The sequence below is a fragment of the Littorina saxatilis genome, linkage group LG16 (assembly GCF_037325665.1).
Source record: "Littorina saxatilis isolate snail1 linkage group LG16, US_GU_Lsax_2.0, whole genome shotgun sequence".
NCBI classification, from domain to species: Eukaryota; Metazoa; Mollusca; class Gastropoda; order Littorinimorpha; family Littorinidae; genus Littorina; species Littorina saxatilis.
In genome coordinates, this window is record NC_090260.1 from 3,134,119 (window position 1) to 3,141,404 (window position 7,286).

The 7,286-nt window shown below is 42.4% G+C and overlaps 1 long non-coding RNA gene across 1 annotated transcript; it reads right to left on the reverse strand.

The window, feature by feature from the left end:
* Positions 1-3,372: 3,372 nt before the first annotated feature.
* Positions 3,373-7,286, reverse strand: LOC138950200 (uncharacterized). Its single transcript, XR_011450547.1, has 2 exons — positions 6,689-7,286; positions 3,373-5,006 (listed from the first exon to the last, which is right to left on the reverse strand). It is a non-coding gene; the product is annotated as an uncharacterized lncRNA (long non-coding RNA).

Consider the following 7,286-nt stretch of genomic DNA (forward strand, 5'->3'; position numbering starts at 1 on the left):
TCGTGATTCACGAGCTCATTTTTGTTCCACAGCTTAAAGGTACATTCTTGCCCGCGAAACTATCGTTATCAATGACGACAGGTCTGTCCCAGTTTTACCTGGGAATACAGCATCCTTTCACTTGAACGCATACGCTGCATAAACTGCATGGTATCTGCGATGTAAGACATACGCTGCATACACTGCATGATATCTGCGATGTAAGACATACGCTGTATACACTGCATGGTATCTGCGATGTAAGACATACGCTGCATAAACTGCATGGTATCTGCGATGTAAGACATACGCTGTATACACTGCATGATATCTGCGATGTAAGACATACGCTGGATACACTGCATGGTATCTGCGATGTAAGACATACGCTGCATACACTGTATGGTATCTGCGATGTAAGACATATACACTGTATGGTATCTGCGATGCAAGACATACACTGTATGGTATCTGCGATGTAAGACATACACTGTATGGTATCTGCGATGTAAGACATACGCTGTTAAACACACACAGTCTCTCTGGGCTGCACCCAGCTAGCAAGCTTTCGTCGGCCGATTGACGAATTCAGTCGGGTGACGTCGTCATATGTCGTGTGTCGTCGTCGGTTGTCGCGCCGATACCGTTTTGACTCGGCAAATGTACGTAATAAACCCCGACATCGGCCCGACGCAATGTTGCTGTCGATAAAAATATGCAGAGTTACGGGAGATAACAAATTTATGATCATTATTTTAACATTTGTTACGTCCCCTGTTCAAGGGTCGGGCCGTCAACGGCGTGACATGACCCTGCAAATGCGAAACTAAATTATTCACATTTGTTGACTTTTTCACATAGGAGTAGGATAATTAATTGTAAGTTTTATTTGTATATTTGCAATCAAATACAGCATGAGCTCAAACCATGAGTTTTACATTTTAAAAATACGCCATCATATATACTTGAAATACTCTAATAGCTTTCCTTACGGTAAACAAGAGTTGAGTGTGAACATGGCCGGCTGCTACTTTCCCGCGTGAGCGAAGTTTATTTGTTTTCTTAGTTCAAGTTAATATCGAAAGAAGAGACATTCTTGCGAATGTTGGACAGCACATTGATGATATGTTATCCGAGACGAATGTCGCCTCGGGATCTCAATCTGAGTGCTGGTCCCAGTGCCACGTGGTGGCGGTGATAGTTGACAAGTTGTGTAGCCAGTCATTCTTGGCAGTGACAATCAGAGCTCTGATTAGTGGAGAAAGCACAAATGAAACATTGGATAATGCCCACGCTCATGAAGATTTGTACAACTTATCAGAAACAAGTGATGTAAATGTTAATGAGGAAAGCATAGGTTCTGAGGTTGTTGATATTTCTGATGTTGAAATATCACTGGTGTTTGCGCGGAGAACTGTCCAAGGACGGATGGAAACCTACAGGTGTGTTCAAGCTGTTAACGTCAACTCGAGGACAACCGACGGATGGAGCGAGTAAGTAATTTCTTTTTTTTTTGTGCTTTTAATGTTAGTTTTGCTGTTATACAGTGAGAGGGGGGAGGGGGGAGTACATACTGCTGTATCTGTATATGTAGATGTAGGTGTGTTTTGTCCTGTTACAGTGGGGGAGGGGGGGTGGAGTACATACTCATGATACTGCTGAATCTGTAGCTGTAAGTGTGGTTTGCACTAGCTGTTACACTTGGGGGGGGGGGGGGTGTACATACTGATGTATCTGTAGCTGTAGGTGTGTGTATTGCATTGTAACACTTGGGGGGGGGGGTTGTACATACTGATCTATCTGTAGCTGGTGGTGTGTTTTGCACTGATGCACACTTGGGGGGGGGGGGGTGTACATACTGCTGAATCTGTAGCTGTAGGTGTGTTTTGCACAGTAACACTGGGGGGGGGGGGGGTGTACATACTGCTGAATCTGTAGGTGTAGGCGTGTTTTGTACTGTTACACTTGGGGGGGGGGGTGTACATACTGATGTAGCTGTAGCTGTAGCTGTAGGTGTGTTATGTACTGTTACAGTAGGGGGAGGGGGGGTTGAACATACCGCTGAATCTGTAGCTGTAAGTGTGTTTTGCACTGTTACATTGGGAGGGGGGGTATACATACCGCTGAATCTGTAGCTGTAAATGAGTTTTGTACTGTTACGCTGGGGGGTGGGGGTTGTACATACTGCTGTATCTCATAATCTGTAGCTGTAGGTGTGTTTTGCACTGTTACACTGGGGGGAGGGGGGAGGGGGGGTTGTACACACTGCTGTATCTGTAGCAGTAGGTGCGATTTGTGCTGTTACAGTTGGAGGGGGGGGGGTGTACATACTGCGGTAGCTGTAGTTTTTTTTGCACTGTTACACTTGGGTTGGGAGAGGGGGGGGTTGTACATACCGCTGAATCTGTAGCTGTAAGTGTGTTTTGCACTGTTACATTGGGGGGGGGTATACATACTGCTGTAGCTGTAGGTGTGTTTTGTACTGTTACTAAAGGGGAGGGGAGGTTTACATACTGCTGTAGCTGTAAGTAATTTTTGCACTGTTACACTTGGGGGGTTGTACATACTGCTGAATCTGTTGCAGTAGGTGTGTTTTATACTGTAATACTGAGGGGGGGGGGGGGTGTATATACGGCTGTATCTATAGCTGTAGGTGTGTTTTGTACTGTTACAGTGAGGGCGGTAAGGGCGGGGGGTTCTACATACTGCTGCTGTATCTGTAGTTGGTGATGTGTTTTGCACTGTTACACAGGGGGGGGGGGGGGGTTGTATACACTGCTGTATCTGTAGGTTTGTTTTCCACTGTAACACTGGGGGGAGGGGGGGTTGTACTGCTGTAGCTGTAGCTGTAAGTGAATTTTGCACTGTTACACTTGGGGGGGGGGGGGGGGTGGTACATACTGCTGTATCTGTAGCTGCAAAGAAGGCTTGCCATGCAGTAAGTCCAGAGCTATTCAAAACATAAACGAGTACTCACCTGAGTCGAAGTTTGTGTAGAATTCCACGATGTAGTTTACAGGAACGGAGGGATATGTGAGATGCGCACACCGCCGGAAACACGCCATTTTTCACAGCACAGGTCATCTGATATAACCATATCAGATGATCTGATTTTTCTTTAAGCAACCAAAAATGTTTCAGTTGTATTTACATTTGATAAATTAGCTTATTTCCTTTATTGGAGAGGGTGAAACTGAAGGGTGGGCACATATCCCTCCGTTCCTGTAAACTACATCGTGGAATTCTACACAAACTTCGACTCAGGTGAGTACTCGTTTATGTTTTGAATTCCACTTCTCGTAGTTTACCGAAACTACGTGATTTGTGAGATTTTAAAGTTGGTTGATTAAAGATTATATTTCAAACAAAGGAATAATCAAAGTCACACTAAAGTGAAATGTCAAACATTTATTCTCAAAGGACAACATGAGAATAGTGAACACCTGTCTTGGCTTTTACACCAAACATACATTGTTTGAAACAACCATGTATTACAAAAAATAAGTGATGCATTTATTCTCCATTCATTATGGGAATTGCAATTTCTTCATAACCAAAGAAACAATAAACACTACAACACATTTGAAAACAATGGATCAATTGTCAACAAAACCATTTGCATTTTTTCTTACATGGAGCCAGGGAGATAATTGTCTCTAAATCTCCATTTGTTAGCTCCCTTGTCTTGAATTTTTAACTTTCCCAATGCAAATTATCAGAATGTAATCAAAGTTCGATTGCTCATACGACTTCCGGCCACCACAGCAGCCCCTCCAAAAAACCAAATTATCAGAATGTAATCAAACTTAGATTACTGAGCTGGAAGATTTTTATTTTCCAACTTTCGCATAATAGTTTAAGATAGTGTTTGATTTATCTTTACTTTCCAGTGGTTTGTTATAGAACTTTTTGAAAGTGGATACATTTGACCAGCCTGCCACTTTCAAAATATCTTGAACAGCAACACCCGACTTGAACATTGCTGAAGATGATGCGCCCCGAAAGCTGTGGGGTGCAAAATTTGTAATTCCTGCGCGTATGAGTACAGTTTTTAGCCACCTAGCTATGGTGTCTTTCGCCGCTGGTCCATGTGGCTGTTGATAACACAAAAGTAACTGGTCAGTCTCATCACTCTCACATCTGAATTCCACAGTACTATTAATGTACTGTCGAAGACAAGTCACCACACACAAAGTTTTGTCTTCTGTATAAAACGGTAACTGCAGAGGTTTTGGATGAAAGCCAGGTCTAGACTGCTTCAACTTTTCAGTTATGTAAATTGTACATCCATCATCATGAAAACAAATATTTCTCAACCTGATCAAATGAATTGTCTGCACTCTGTGGGCAGTAATTAACAACAACAAGGAACACAATTTTAAAGTCAAATCCTTCAATGAAAGTTCAGAATTTTCACCCATGTTTCTGAAAAACTGCAAAACTTTGTCTACATCCCAAGTTTCATTGTATCTTGGTTGTGGTGTACGCAGTTCAAAGATTCCCTTTAGAAATCGAATTACTAAAGGGTGACATCCTACTGTTTTATTGTCTGGTAGAATAACCACTGCAGATAGTGCACTCCTTGCAGTGTTTATAGCACTGTATCCTAAGCCATCTTCATACAGCTTAGTCAAGAACTGTAACACCTCATCTATAGTCGGACGAAGGGGATCACACTGGCACTGCACACAAAACTTGCTCCATCTGCTGAGGTAGGAGGCATACTGCTGTCTGGTTGAAGGTCGCCACGATGCCCAGATAACTTGGAAAGTCTCACCTTGAACTCCTCTTGCTTCGAGGGATTTCCTGATAAGCAACAAGCCAGAAGTTGCAGAGTCCTGTGGAGCGGATGCACATCTTGCGTATGTGGTAGATGAATGGTAAGCTTTCCCTTTGGAAGAAGAACAGGCTCTTGTGTCAGCATTTTCAACATCTGGGGGTACCATACTGCCGTAGGCCACTTTGGAACGATCAAGATTCCTTCCGCTCTGTCGCGCTGCCATTTGTTGAGCACTTTCTGCAGCAAGCTGAAAGGCGGAAAGGCATATATTAACCATTTTGACCAATCTTGGGTAAAGGCATCAATGGCCAAGGCTTCTGGGTCTGGTATCCAGGACACGAATGGTTTCATCTGAAAATTTAATCGTGATGCAAATAGATCGATGTCTGGCTTCAGCAGACGATCTTTTAATTTGCAGAAAATATCATGATTCAATTTCCACTCAGTACGATCATTGAATTGTCTTGACAAAACATCAGCTTCTGTATTCAGTATTCCTGGAATATGTGAAATTGATATCCAAATACCATTTTCCTTGCACCACATCCAAATTTGTTTTGCAACGTTATTGCAATCTGGAGAACGCGATCCTCCCATATTGGATATATAGGAGACTGCACATGTGTTGTCTGTCAAGACTTTTACATGTTTTCCTGTGATCATTTCTTTGAAACTTTTCAAAGCGTACAAAATTGCCATCATTTCTAGAACATTGATGTGCAAATTCATTTCTGTTTCGGACCATCGCCCTCCAGTCTTAATTTGACCACAAACAGCTCCCCAACCACCTGAACTTGCAGCATCCGTCTGGATTTCAACTTCAGGATTAGTTTTTTCAATGGGGAAAAAAGAGGAATCTAAATTTTCAATCCACCAGTCTAGTTCTTCTGTTGTCTTATCTGTCAAGCTTGTCGGCGATTCAAAATTTCCTGCAGAAAATTTTAACGATGTGGATTTCAGTCTGTCTAAACTCCTATAAAACAGCGAGCCCCACTGAACGGCTGGAAAGGTTGCTACCAACAGGCCTATAACTTGTGCCAGTTTTCTTACGGTCACTGTCTTCTTTCTTTTGAGTTCTGAACATGCAAGCACAACTTGTTGCTTTCTTTCCAGGGGTAAAGTAACTGTCATATCTTCAGAGTTTAAAAGAAACCCCAAGTACCTCAGTTTCTTGCAGGGTTTGAGGACTGATTTCTCTGTGTGGATAATAAATCCCAGTGAATCGAGCAGTTTCATTGTCTTTGACACATTCTCTGCACACTCTCCAAAAGAATTACCTTGCAGGTAACTATCATCAATAAAGGAAGTGGATAAATATCCCTGTGATCTGAGTGTGGCATAGACTGGTTTCATTAACTTTGTGAAATAACGAGGGCAGTTACTTAGTCCATTTGGGAAGCAGGTATACTGATAAAGTTTGTTTCTCCACATGAATTTGAGGTATTTCCTGCATTCTGCTTTTATTGGTACAGAGTAGTATGCATGTCTGAGATCCACTGAAGCCATGTAGCAGCCTCTTATCATCATTTGAGTTGCTGACGTAAGATTGTCCATCTTAAAGTGCTCATATTGTACTGAATCATTAAACTTTTTTAGATTCAAAATGAGACGGTAGGAGCCATCAGGTTTTGGGACCATGAAAACAGGGGAGATAATTTCATCTTCCTGATGCACCGATTTTTCAATAACTCCCAAGGATAACAGTTTTTCAATTTCCGAATCCATTTTTGTCCATAGATTTCCTTGTACTTGATTTTTCAAGTAAGAAAGATTTTCAGAATTTAAGTCAGAAAACTCATCTATTGGAATATCAGCACCGCACACCATGTCAAGAATAAATGGGTCTGATGTTATTTCTTCCCATTTTTGAACAAACTTTTTTAGTCTACCTGCTTCAAAAGGGCGGTTAGGTATTGTATCTTTACTTACAGATTTTGGCAGAGAAGGTAGTGGAGCTACTGCTGGCCTTGTTGCCACTCGGTTCGTCCGCTGCCGCGGTAGTTCATTCTGCCCCGTGCACGGTAAGGTCCTCTCCCTCTCATTCTGCCTCTTGGTGTCCAGGTTCTTCCTGCACCTCTTGGCCTCCAATTCCAATCGTTTTTTGCAAAGGGGTTGTTTTGTGGAAAAAACTTTTGACCTTTTACTCCACTTGACTGACTGAGACCCAGGCCCATTCTAGCTGTTGTATCAATGTTTGCACATGCAGCTTTCAGGTCATTGCCAAACAACATATCTGTGATTGGAACTTCAGCAGAACCAAGTTTTTTGTACTTTTTGTTCAGTTGGGCATTTGAAATTTTCCCCCTTCTGTCGATTGACAGATCATGGTTTGTTTTCTGTACAAGTGCAATAGAATCTGCTACACCTTTCATGAGTCCCCGAATTTCGGGTGATTCACTTTTCAGTATGGTTTTCATATGTTTGTGAGTGCATAGGTCGCTGTACACAGCGCTTTCTGATACTGCTGTAGTTTCAAATCTGCACCTCTTGTTGCACGGTCAAGTATTGACCATATCTCCGGATTGAC